Source organism: Myotis myotis, unplaced genomic scaffold, assembly GCF_014108235.1.
Source record: "Myotis myotis isolate mMyoMyo1 unplaced genomic scaffold, mMyoMyo1.p scaffold_m19_p_3, whole genome shotgun sequence".
In the NCBI taxonomy this organism is placed as follows: domain Eukaryota; kingdom Metazoa; phylum Chordata; class Mammalia; order Chiroptera; family Vespertilionidae; genus Myotis; species Myotis myotis.
The window spans coordinates 170,607,820-170,620,533 of NW_023416335.1; positions in this window are offsets into that span (position 1 = coordinate 170,607,820).

The window sequence follows — 12,714 nt, forward strand, 5'->3', positions numbered from 1 at the left end:
GTGGATAGAGTGTTGGTCTGACTATTGTAAGGTCCTGGGTTCAATTCCAGTCAAGGGAACATGGCTGGGTTGCTGGCTTGGTCCCTGGTGTATGTGTGTGTGGGTGGTGGGGGGCGTGCAGGAGGCAGCTAATCAATGATTCTCTCTCATCATTGATGTTTCTGTCTCCCTCTCCCTTCCTCTGAAATCAATAAAAAATATATTTTAAAAAATATAATTTTTGTATTAGGACTATAGAATCTTTTTTTTCCTCCAGTAAATCCCTTAAGATATATACATTATCTCTTAAATTAAACATGGTCCTTTTGAATATTGCTTAAAGTAAATGGATCACCATCTAGGGTTTGGAAACTGAAGATATTTTTGTTGTCTGTGTTGTTTTGTGGATTTTGACCCAGCTGTTTTTAACTGGCTGTGTTATTTAGGGCAGTCCAGGCACCTAAAGAGTGCCAATATCATGAATTCTCCTACATAATGCGAGGAGATGAAACCTGATGTTAATTAGAACACCTGACAACAGTAGAAAAAATTAACTTTTCCATAAAAACTGCTTAAGTAGCTGCATTTATTAAGTTTCTAAACCACATGTTTCATGTTATGTAATTTGGAAACACAACATACAGTATAAGGTTTGACTCTGAAAAACCTTTAGCTCATCCTCTAAGTCAACTGTTCTCAAAGTGTGATCTGGGGACTCTGAGGGTTTGGGGAGTTTTTCATGGGGTCCACGAAGCCAAACCTATTTTATATAATAATACTGAGAGGTTATTTGCCTTTTAAATTCCAGTTCTCTCACGAGAGTACAGTGGAGTTTTCCAGAGGTTTTATGGCGCATGATACGATTGTATAATGAAATATGTCAATATTTGGAAGATCTGCACAACTCAGTGAATCAATAGTTTCCAAATAACCAATGCATGATGTTACAGAATTATTCATGGAAAAAGCGTTCTTTCAAAGTGCAAGACAGACCAATAAAATTTAATGGAGAAGAATATGACAAGTTAATTGGTATGGTTTTCTTTTAAAAAATATATTTTTATTAATTTCAGAGAGGAAGGGAAAGGGAGAGAGAGATAGAAACAATCAATGATGAGAGAGAGTCATTGATTGGCTGTGTCCTGCATGCGCCCTACTGGGGATCGAGCCTGCAACCCGGCATGTGCCCTCACCTGGAATCAAACTATGACCTCCTGGTTCATAGGTCGATACTCAACCGCTGAGTCACACTGGCCGGGCAACTGGTATGGTTTTCAATTTCACTTTGCAATTAACCATTAAAAAACTAACATTTGTTAAATTTTGGTATAGCATCATAGAAGAATTTCAAAATTATCTGAAAAATATTCTTAAAATAATCCTTCCTTTTCTACTACGTATATGCGAGATTCTGGATTTTCTTCATATACTTCAATTAAAATGACATTGCAACAGATTAGAAGCAGAAACAGATATAAAAATCTATCTGTGTTCTATTGAGCCAGACATTACAGTGATTTACAAAAAATGTAAAATAATGCTACATTTCCCACAAAATGTTTTTGTTTGAGAAAATATAGTAATTATCTTCATAAAAATGTGTTACCTATGTTAACATTTGATGGGCTTACTATAGTTACTTAAAAGAAATAAAAATTTTAAATTTATATTCTAATTTCTGACATGGTAAATACTGATAAAACAATTCACACAAACAAAAACTCTTTGGGATCTTTAATGATTTTTATCTGTGTCAAAGATTCAGAGACCAAAAACTTTGAGAATTGCTGTTCTAAGTCAATTACATTTCTAAAGAACTACTCACTGCCAATAGGAACTTCTTTAAAAATACTCCAGACCCTGAAATAATTTCCAAGGAAACCTTTTGAAAAGGTTCTGACATGTGGCACATATGTGGAATGAATGGTTGGCTTCCCAAGATCAGTATTTAAGTGAGTAAACCTTATTTGGATATAGAATGCTGGCATATTTAATTTAAAAAGATCATTGCAGTGTGTAGATTCACAGCTTTTCAGTTGTGGCTGCAAAGTGAGACAAAGTAGCATATGTAGAAGAAAAAGTGGCTCACCTGAAAACGGATGAAACAGATAATTAAAAGTGATACGACCTTGTTACCTCTGGAACCATGTATGGTAAGTCCTGAGGTCAGACCCTGGTACTTCCGGAGCCTTCGATTGCGCTGAGTCTGGAGCCCTGAATCTGTGAGCAGAAGAGCTTCCCAATCTTTCTCTCAGGAGGCGCATGATTTTGAGGATGCACCGAGGCAGCCTCTGTGAGGTGGCGCTTGCAGTAAGATCCAGCCTTCCTCTCACAGGGCGGAGGAGATGCGGGCGTGCACAGTAGGAGCAAGGCATGCCACCACTTGTTTTGTCTTCCCTTTGAGATACCGAGTCCTCAGGCCACTTGAATATATGACAGTGGCTCCCAACTGGATTCCTACAGATGTGAGACAGAGTCTGTAAAGAGCTTCACTACCTGGATATTAAAATCAGCTTCTGGAAAGAGAAAAGAGGGTGGAGCTTTAAGTTCCATATTTGCTTTCAGCCTGTGTGTGATTGCAAATGATGAAAAGAGAAGGTCAAATTCATCATTCATTCACCACACAAAACAGCCATAGCTGGAGTCCTGCGGGGAGATTTATCTCCCTTTCCCGTGTTTTGTCATTTAAACAGAATGAGAAGGTAATTAAACAATGCAAGAGGTTCATGCTAAGATACTGATCACATAATGTATGTTATCCATCTGCGGAGTGTTTGAATTTGAAAATGGTCTGAAGTGGGTATCCAACCAGAGTAAGCAATCTGGAAAAGTTTTTCCAATAAAGGAATGAATAACTGTAAAGTGCTAGGCAAGGACAGGGTACGACTTTCTAAGGTTATTCACATCACATGATGTAGGGAAAGGCCTAGCATTAAAACAAAAGTAAAATAAAAAATGGAACAATATTAAAACAGAAAACCCTACTAGTAAAATTAGCAACACTTCCCCTACCTATCCATAGCTGATTCTAAATTCTCCTTTAACTTTCAGGTATTTTCTTTCATGCTCTAGTCCAATGCCCAAACCTGGCTACACATGAGAATTACTAGGAGAACATTTAAAATTTTTATTAGAACATAAATTTTAATAGTAAAAAATGTTCAAATGGTTCAGAGGAACATTAGATTAAATATAAAATTCTGCTGTTGCTCTTCCATTCCCTAGCGATATCTACCTTCACTTATTCCTTCCCCCTCCCCCCTCCATCCCTCTCTGTCCTTCCTTCCTTCCTTCCTTCCTTCCTTCCTTCCTTCCTTCCTTCCTTCCTTCCTTCCTTCCTTCCTTCCTTCTTTTCTTTCCTCCTTTCCTCATCAAATATTTATTTAGCACCTACAGGCACTATTCCAATTGTGGGGCACAATGAACAAGACAGACAAGATCCTTGGCTAATGGGGCTAATTATAACTTTGGAAATAAATAAAAAGATAGTATCAGATAGAAAGTATGAAGAGTTACAGAAAAAAAGAGATTATAATGAGCATGAAGTGACTGTGAATGGAAGGAACTAATTAAGCCAGAACTTTGAAACATTTCAGTTTTAATTTTCCTGATGACTACTACCATATTCTGAGCAATAAAGCTTATACATCCATTTCTTGATGTAATGTTTTTAATCATTATCTATTGATTCCTCATCATGAAAGTTGAGGTGTTTAGTTCTTGTCATTCTTCCCTATTCTATCACACCTCTCCCAAGTTTTGTTAGTTATATTATACTTTAGTCCTCGATTGTTTCCCTTTGTAACTTGAACCTCTGTTCTTATTTGGGCCATTTGTACAATATCTTTAGATATGGAGAAGGATTATAAAACCTTATCTGCCTGGGCTGTGCATTGGATGTACAAAATGAGTTTCTCTGAGGTAGGACTTGGAATCTGTATTTAAAATCTATATTTATAAGTCAGACAGAGAAAGACAAAAACCATATGCTTTCACTTACATGTGAAATCTAAAGAACAAAATGAATAAAAAACACAAAACAAAATAGAAACAGACTCATATATAGAGAGAACAAACTGACAGTTGTCAGAGGAGAGTGGGGTTGGGGGGCTAGGTGAAAATGTGAAGAGATTAATAAGTACAAATTGGTAGTTATAGAATAGTCACAGAGATGTAGATTACAGCATAGGGAATGTAGTTAATAATATCGTAATAGCTATGTATGGGGCCAGGTGGGTACTTGAAACATCAGGGTGACTATTCTATAAGGTACATGATTTTCTAACCACAATGCTATATATCTGAAACTAATGCAGAATAATTTTCAATGTAAACTATAATTGAAAAATTTTAAAAAATCTATATTTACACATAGCAGCTCTCAGAAGATTCTAATGATCATCAGACTGGTAAACATTGCCATAGGCTATATCTCCTTTTCCACCAGAAATGGAGTAGATCTATCCTTCATGCTTTAACTCAGTGTTTCTGCAGGTTTCTTCACTTCACATGGTTCATAGGTATACAATCAAAGTAAATATTTACAATTTTTAAATCATTAAATATATTTTTAAAATATATTTTTATTGAAGAATATATGTGTGTATATATATATATATCTTTATATATATCTTTGAGTGAGTATATACATAAAATGTACGATATATACTTGGCTTGGCAGAGTAACATCAAGCCAAGTGGCTAATGTGGTCTTGTGTAGAGTGAGGCCCAGTGAGGATAAGAAGGAACAATGGAAAGTTGGATGTTTCCTGGGATAGGTGAGAACTTTGCACAGTCAGAGGTGGTAAAGAGCTCAACTCAAATAGTGTTGTCAGTCATGGTTTTTAGTTCAATCATAAAAGGACTCTGATTGACTTTGAGCCAAAAATGAATTTGTTGAAAGGATTTGGGGCAGCTCATGCAATCCCCTGGAAACCTGGACATGGCGGTAAGAGTCTGGGCAGCAGCCAGGAACGTTTTCTGGCATCACACAGCAGGGCTGATCCTGTCAGGACCGAGATCAGATTCTTCAGCTTATGTCATGGACCCGGCTGACCTCTGGCCTTCCCCAGCACTGCACCATTGTTGAGCTTGGCACCCCTCTGTTGCCACCTGTAACTGCCACCACTTCCAGAGAGGCCCCTCTTGTTCTGTCTTGTTTTTATCACTAGCTACAGACTTAGTCCAGGCAGGTGTGTCTGGGTAGCAGAACATGGGTCTCTTCCCACACCCAGCTGCAAGAAAGGCTGGGAAGGTAAATGCCTGCCATTGTCAGCATCTCTACTGGGATTTATAAAGTGGACGATTTTCCAAATACAAGAAGATTCAGAAGCAGGATAGTCAAATGTCAACTATGGTGACATAGTGTTCAAGGAGGACGCATGTAAACAGTGTGATGACTGTGAATGCAATCCAAATCTTTCATGAGGGCTGCCTAGTCTAATGTTTGACAGTGTACCGTGAGCCCCAGAAGATTGAGAACCACTCCTTTAATCTCCATACATAGCCTTACCTTCTCCTTAAGCTTGAGCTCTAACTATAAACACCGGGAAACAGGGGTTGTGCCTTCTCTTGGCCTGATGTGTCGCTCACATAGCATTTGTCAAAAAACTGCCTTGTAGCTGTGTGTGTGTGAGTGTGTGTGTGTGTGTGTGTGTGTGTGCGTGTTGAAGGAAAAGGTTGTGTCTTATTCAGATGATGTATTGGTTTGCTAGGGCTGCCATTACAAACTACCACAGGCTGGGCATTAAACAACAAATTTGTTTTCTCAAAGTTTGGAGGTTAGAAACCCAAGATCAGTGTGCCAGTAATTTTTTTTTTCCCTGAAGCCTGCCACACAGTCTTTCCTCTGTGGACATATCCCTGGTGTCTTTCTGTGTCCTAATCTCTTTTTCTTATAAGGAACCAGTCAGATTAGATTAAGGCCCACCCATATTGCCTCTTTAATCCTAATTGCCTCTTTAAGGAGCCTTCTGCAAATAGTCACATTCCGAGGTACTGGTGGTTAAGCCTTTAACAAATGGAGAGAAGGGGTGCGGGATACAATTCAGCTCATAACAGAAGAACAAAGAGTAGCCCTGAGGAATCATTGAGATGATCTAGTCTGAACCTTTCATTTTGGCAAACCAGCATTCATTCACTCTTCTCACACAGCAGGCTGGTTTTTCTCTGCATAACTTACTCTGCCCCACTATCCTCTGGGAGGATTGTTATCACCCCTAATTTCATGGATGTGCATCAGATTCTCCTTGCTCTGGGGATTAGTCCACTGAGTAGCACATGATCGTATCAGAGCAATGAGATGCAGAGAGACATATGGATATTAGTAAAGAAGGCAGTAGGTGCTCTTTCTGCTGGGACTGCAGGCAGTGAGGACGATGTGAGCCAGACCAGGTATCACCATCTGGTGCTTGAGAATGGAGCTAACACAGTGCAGTGCAAGGCCTTGTTCAAGTTCTTGGGTCAAACTGAACCCAATGTCGAAGTAATGCCTAAGCTCCCCACTAATGAGCTGCCTCTTCTGCTCAGCCTGTTTGAATTGGTTATTCTGTCAGACCCAAGGCATCTGCAGCATGTGCATCCTGTCAAGACATAAACTTTCATTTTAGAGGAGAATAAAGAGAGATGTGAGAGATTTGAGTGTCCAAGGACCCTCAGTGGAGAAACCTGGACTCATGATCTCTTGCTCTTTCCACAGCTTTGAATAACCCCCTGCACAGTTCCTTATTCATTGAACTCAGTTTCAGTAAATGAAAGGATACATTTCATCTGAACTTAAATATTTTAGTTGAGCTCTTTTTTTAAAAAAACACAAACAAACAGTGTTGCACAACTGATATCTCTATATTTCTAACATTGTAGAAGTGATCTCAACATACACTCCTGATCAAGGTAGGGTAAGCTGATTTTAAGGCTAAAGTAGGCTGATTTTTTAATCCACTTTAGTGAGATGGTTTAATTAGGTAGGCCCATCCTGCTCACCCTGTGTACTCAATGCAAATTAATAACCCACAGCCCGCGTCTTCCCTGATGTCTTGGGGTCCTGAAGCGTGTGCATCCTATCTCTCAGCCCACACCTTGCACTTGCACAAATGATTAAGTACCGGGAGAGCTCATTTCTAAGTGGGGCTGCAGTGTTATTTCTTAGAAGGAAAATATGTGGGCGAACCAACACTTACCCAATCTAAAATATAACTACATTTCAAATATCTGCTATCCACATACTATTTATTCATGAATGCAAAAAAAAAAGTGAAGAGGATGCTAGTTTAGATTACAAATATTAAAAAACTAAACCATCACCACAGCTGGTCGAGAATTGGGACAGGCTTTATATTTCTGTAAAACCTCCTTTTCCCCCCCTGAATAGAACAAAGAGAGATTAAAGACTATTCAGCAACCATCAATAGGTCTGCTGTTTTAATTTAGCTTTATGAGTATGTCTAAAAATTTACCATCTTGCACATAGCTTTATCAGTCCACCTTCCCTCCAAGGAGATAAAAATAAATGAAATCAGCATTCTTTCCAACTCCCTTGGCATAAATTATTACTTACCCTAAGCAAGATGACTGATGATTTCTAAAGCTCTCTTAATTATATGCTAAACTGATTAGTGGCTGAAGGGAAGTCCTTTTCGAGCAGTGAGCTGGGGTTATTCCAGGAATACCTGTGTGCTGAGCAAGGGGGGTCATGAGAAGAGGCGTATTCTACTCCAGGAACAGTGAACATGAGGTGGGTCTTTACTCAATATCAGCAGGGGACAGCAATGCCTTAATAACTAATTGGAACTTAACAAAATTTTTGCTAGAGTAATTTCTTTTTTCACCATTATCTGTAGTGATGTTAGAAGAAATGACCAGAAGAGGATTATTCAAATAGTAAGCCCTTCAAGCAAAAATATATCCTCTTGCCTCTTACATAAAAACAAAACAAAACTAATAGGTTTAGAATGAGGAATTTTAAATACAGCAAGCATTTTCCCCAACAGAAGCACTGAAATGGGCTCCAATAAGAACACAGAATGAAGAAATTGAGTGAGTTATTTTGATAATAGTACCTCTGAAAGGAAATGGAAAGCTTCTAGAATTAAAATAGGAGCTAGTTTTTGAAATTTCATTTTCTTTAGAGAATTATCTGCTTAAAATTTTTTATTTGATAATATTAACTTGTTTTTGAGGATTTGCCATCTTCTTAAAATTCAAGCCCTTTATTCATAGAAGGGGTTTTAATTTTCCTGAAGTCAGGGCAGGGATAGAAAGTGTGTAGTAGGAAGTGGAAATCACATAAGGTTGCTGATACAATTAATTTTATGTTATCAATAAAGTAAAATACTTGCTATTAACAAAATAGCTGATAAATGCTATGGTAGGATTCTAAATATGATTCCCCCCCCCGCCCTGCGCGCCCCCCCCCCCAAAGTCCAGCCCCTTGGTTATTCAATGAAACGCTAATCTAGATATTGCTAGGAAGGGACTTTGTTGATGGAGTTAAGGTTCCTAATCAGCTGATCTTAAAATAGGGAAAGTATCCTGGATTTGAGTGGAGCCAGTATAATCATGTGAGCCTTAAAAGGCAGAGGAGGAAAATAAGGCGGGGTGGTATGGTGGTGGTGGTGGTGGTGGTGGTGGTAGTGAATTTTTGGAGGTGATGGGTAGGTTTATGGCATAGATTGTGGTAATGTTTTCATGGGTGTATACTCATCTCCGAGCTCATCAAGTTGTATACTTTAATTATGTAGAGCTTTTTATATATAAAAAAGGTGGGGGGAAGCAGAGAAGGAAGGACAGTAGGTGGGAGGGTTAGAGAGATGTGGTGGAAGAGGAAGTAACAGAGAAGAGATACAGAAACAGGGATGGCATAGAGGTTAGAGGTGTGAGGAGGACTTGACTTTTGAAGATGGAGGACCAGGGCCACGAGCCGAGGAATGTGAGCAGTCTCTAGGAGCTGAGAAAAACTCCCTTTCCACACCAAGCAGCCAGGAAATGGAGGCCTCACTCCTGTAGCAGCATGGAGCTGGATTCTACCAACATTCTGAATGCATTTGGAAGCTCATTTATCCCTAGATCCTCAATAAAGAAACAAGCCCCTGTTGATACCTTGATTTGACTTGTGATAGCTGACTGAGCAGAAACCAGCCGAGCCAACCTGGACTTCTGACCTACAGTCCTGTGAATAGTAAAGTTGTATTATCTTAAGCCACTAAAGTTTGTGGAAATTTGTTACAGCAGTAATAGAAAATGAGTACAAATGCCAAGGAACTGAATACTACAGAATGAATTCTCCACTCCTAGCACATTGGAGATGCTCAAAGAATGTCCTCAAAACATTCTGATGCGACAAGAACTTCCGAGATCAGACGAGATCGGGCGCGTTCAGGGTGGTATGGCCGTAGACGACAAGAACTAAAACAAAGCAAACATTCCAAGCACAGTGGTAAAGCTGGACTTCCTTTGTATTCTCAGCAAAAAAAAAAAGTTTTATCTATTTAGTCAGAAAAACGTATATTTTAGAAAAGGTAATTTTCCTCTAAATATCCTGCTTCCTGAATGGATATCGTGACAATTATTTCAGAGGAGAAACATAATAACACCAAAATTCTAGTTCCCTTTTTTTGTTTCCTTCCTACACTCACATTTTGTCTCAGAAATAACCACCTCCTGTGATTTTGCATCCTGGAGAAAATTGATAAAGAGCTTTTTAAATTTTTTTTTTGAGTCTTGGATTTAAATCCTGATTTTGCTGTTTTTTTATTAAGTAGGTTCGGGAAATGTAGCTTTTACATATCTTGGCTCTTCTCCTGGGTAAGGTGAGGATAAAAATTCTTCTTCTTTTTTTTTTTTTAGGATAAAAATTCTTACCTACACAGTGTTGTTGAAATAAAAATAAAATAAAATAATGCATGCTTTCAAATAGTGCTTGGCACACAGTAGGCTTTCATAAAAGAATAGTGATTCATTTTAGCATAAATGAGTAGGTTCCTTGACTACTGTATCTTTTTCTAGAGTAGCGTCCAGTTTAAGTTGCACAATTGGGAAGAATACTTTTCAAATGCCCAGAATTGATTATTCCCTTTTTAAATGACATTTATAATTGAGTGTCCTTTAATATTTGATAGTGGCTTATACACTCTTTTGAGCAGGAACCATAGGCACATAGTAAGCCCTCTGTAAGCACCTGCTGGTAGTTTTAAAATCTTGGTAATGTAGTTTTCAATGTACTTTCTTGTGTATGTCTGTGTGCACATGTGTTTTAGTTTTCCTGCACCAGGAATGCCAAAAAATATGAAGGAAAAAACCCATCCTCACTGGAGATGCAGCCAAGTCCCCAGGGTCCAGTGCCAACAATCTTAGGAGAGACTAACCGTGAAAGATTGCCAGCATCATTTTGCAGGCCCGAGAGAATTGGCTGGTTTAGATAAGCATCTGCACTTTTGGTGGCCCATCCAAATCCAATCCACACAGCCGGCCTAAAGAGCGTCATTCATCACCACGCTGGCACCAGTGAGAACTCGTCCTGACGGGATTTATTGCAGGAAATAACCCTTCTTTCCTGTAAAATGATTTGTTTCAAATCCAGACATCTTTCCTCCTACTGAAAACTCCAGTGGCGAAATGCACAGCTTTCTGACTTTTCATCCAGCGTTTTAATTGGGCTCTCTCTCAATCATTGACTTTCACCTTCCGGTGCATTGTGGAGGAGATAAGACGGAAAATCTGATTCACCCTTAGGGAGGATTTCAGAGGAAATTGGAAATTTCTTCAGAAATATTGATCATAATTCTATCTTGAGCATAATCATGTCCAGATGTTTACTTTTCCTACTTCATGCACTCATAGACGTTTCTTTTCCCCTTCCCTCATTTCTCTATTCTTTTTTGAAGTTTCATTATTTCATAACTTTTAGGTGGTATTTTATCTTTCTTGACTCATAACAATCTTTGAAAATATATTCTGTGTAATCTCAGTAGTTCTTCTCCTTTATCATTTTCATCCTGATAGCTGTCTACACCGGCTTCCCCCCAGGAGGAGTTGGGTAGCCTTTTGGTCTTCAAGTGGGTGCATATGGAACCCGTGGGATCTGTGTCTTGAGGCTCTGGAGAGGGACTTTTTGCCCAGGGACACTTAGCATTTTGCAATTATTTTTGAAGCTACTGGATGCTTACTTTTTTTTTTTTTTTTTGTAATGTGGGGTGTATTCGTTTTCTATTACTGCTGCAACAAATGACCACAAACCTGGTGGCTTAAAACACCACGCATTTGTTCTCTTACAGTTCTGGAGGTTCAGTCCATTTCAGGGGGCCCACATCAAGGTATTGGCAGAGCCACACAACTATCTGGAGGCTCTAGGGCAGAACCCATTCCTCACTTCTTCCAGCTTCTGGTGGCTGCTGGTATTCCTTGGCTTCTGGCCCCATCACTACAAATCTCAGCCTCCCTGGTCACATTGCCTTCTCCTCTCCTGTCTATAATAAAATCTCCCTCCCTCTCCCTCTCATAAGGACACATATGATTGCATTTAGGAGCCATCTGAATAACCCAGGGTGGTCTCCTCACCCCAAGATCTTGCACTTAATCATAGCTACAGAGACCCTTTTCCCATATAAGGTAACATTCACAGGTCCCATGATTAGGATCTGGATATCTTTGGGGCCACTTTCAGCTTACCACATGGGGATACAAACCCCAACACTTAGCTTTTCAGTTTTCTAATTGCAAGATAGTAGCTGTGATTTTCTTTTTTATTTATTCAAAACATTGCTGATTCACACATCAAGGAGTTCAATAGAAAAGCTCATCAATCAAAAGAGCAAACACAGGAAAACTAATGAAGGTGTTGTAGTACCGTACATGTGTCAGATCTGGGACAAGTGTTTTTCTCTGTACTTTGCTTGTTGACTCTCTTTTTCCGTTCCATTATTCTTCCATTTCATCTTCCTCTGTTCCATCTACCTCCATTAATTTCCTTCTCCCTCCTTCTCTCCCTCCCTCCCTCCCTCCCTCCCTCCCTCCTTCCCTCCCTCCCTCCTTCCCTCCTTCCTCCCCTCCTTCCCTCCCTCCTCCTTCCTTCCTCCCTTCCTTCCTTCCTTCCTTCCTTCCTTCCTTCCTTCCTTCCTTCCTTCCTTCCTTCCTTCCTTCCTTCCTTCCTTCCTTCCTCCCTTCTCTATATCTACAAAACCTATAAAATAGAAGGATGCAAATAAATTATACCTGGTTGCTATGGTCATTTTCACAGCTAATCTAGATTACTGGCATATCCAGCTAGGGAAATGTAAATTGATGCTGTGGTCAAATAAATGAACTAGATATGAAAATTTCAGTCAGTTACTCAGTTCACACATTTGAAGGCTTACCTGGATACAGAAAACCTTTCCAGATGCTTGTTTAAAATTTTATTCATCAGGGTGTTGGGCAGATAGCTTTTGCTTTGCCCTTGTGAATTCCCCATTGATGATGATGAATAGAATAATTTCTGAAACTCAAATTAAAAGTAAACAGAGTAGGGCTTCTCATGTGTAACCAATGAGTTGTGAACAATGATGATAACAGGACACTCATGTCCTTCAATGTTACCAGCTGCAGTCAGGTAGTGTGAGGTCAGGAGTTCTCAATAGAATCAGGATAGTTGTATTAAATATTACTGATTTCAGTGCACTGTACTACATTCAGCTCTCAATTATCCATGCTAATGGGGAGACAGGAGGCACGAAGGACTGAAAACTAGAATGATCATAGTAA